This window comes from Lipophrys pholis (genome assembly GCF_963383615.2).
Source record: "Lipophrys pholis genome assembly, chromosome: 9".
Lineage (NCBI taxonomy): Eukaryota > Metazoa > Chordata > Actinopteri > Blenniiformes > Blenniidae > Lipophrys > Lipophrys pholis.
Window position 1 is genome coordinate 17,626,079 of NC_137639.1, and position 1,139 is coordinate 17,627,217.

Below are 1,139 nucleotides of genomic sequence, written 5' to 3' on the forward strand. Positions count from 1 at the left end.
AAAAAAAAAAAAAAAAGAAGAAAAAGAAAAAAAAACCTTGCAGGTGCTCAGTCAACAACAGCTCGGTCTGGTAAAGGAAAGAAAAGAAGACCTGCTTCTGGAGTGCAAAGTTAGTCTTTGAAACCAAGTGCGACTGAGTGAGTCACCGTTCCAGTTTTCTGGCTGTTTTCTGGGTGTTAGTGACGGCCGGATCCTCCCTGATCCTCTTACAGTCGGAGGACTCGCGTTGCAGCTGAGGGGAAAGAGCAGAAGTTCCCGTCAGCCCGGCTCCTTGTCTCTTGCTCTTCTCCTCCTCCGAAGCATCTGAAAATGGTTTTCTACGGCTGCAAATGGTTCTAGCAGATTCTGTCCGCTCCACAGAGTCAAATCAACCGTTCGAAACATTGTTGATTGTGGCGGAGAATAAAAACACCAAGAAATCAGAAAACGTGAACGAACGTTGGCGAAAGACAGAAGGAGGACTTGCAGGTCATCCCTCATCAGATTACCTTTATTTCGGTTGAAGCGGTGTTTTAAAGTGGAGCAGTCGGACAAAGTCTCTGCAGCACCAGTATGGTTTGTCCATTTAAAACAAACTAAAACTAACAATTATTTTATTAAAACGCACACATTATACAGACCATTATTTCTTCTCTACACCTCTGCTGTTCGAACAATCTATTTGTCATCTTCCAGGATTCTTTATAATTTGCACTCTGTCGAATCTGCAGACGTCTGAACCCATTAGCACTCTGCGGCGGGAGACATCAGTTGATGCGTTATGGAATTTCTGCTTATTTCTGCTTGTGAAATGTGTAACCGTGTGAATGAGCGCCCCTCGGAGGTCCGAGTTTATATATATTTGATGTTGAAATGATCCGGTAGAGGGAAGCCAAAAGCTTGGTTTAGTCTTTAAATTAACTGTTGCCATTTCTCTGATTATTTGACGTTATTCCAAAGATTTCTGAAAGGAAAAAAAAAAACAAAAAAAAAGAATATTTTCATATGTTTATTTTTCATACCAAAAGCATCTTTAAGGCAAACATTGTGACCCTCTTTGGAGGGTAATTAATGTTTGGTGCAGAAAAGTTAAATCTGAAGCCATACAGCCTATAGAAGAACCTATTTAATTGTATTCATAGAAAATCCTATAGAAACAT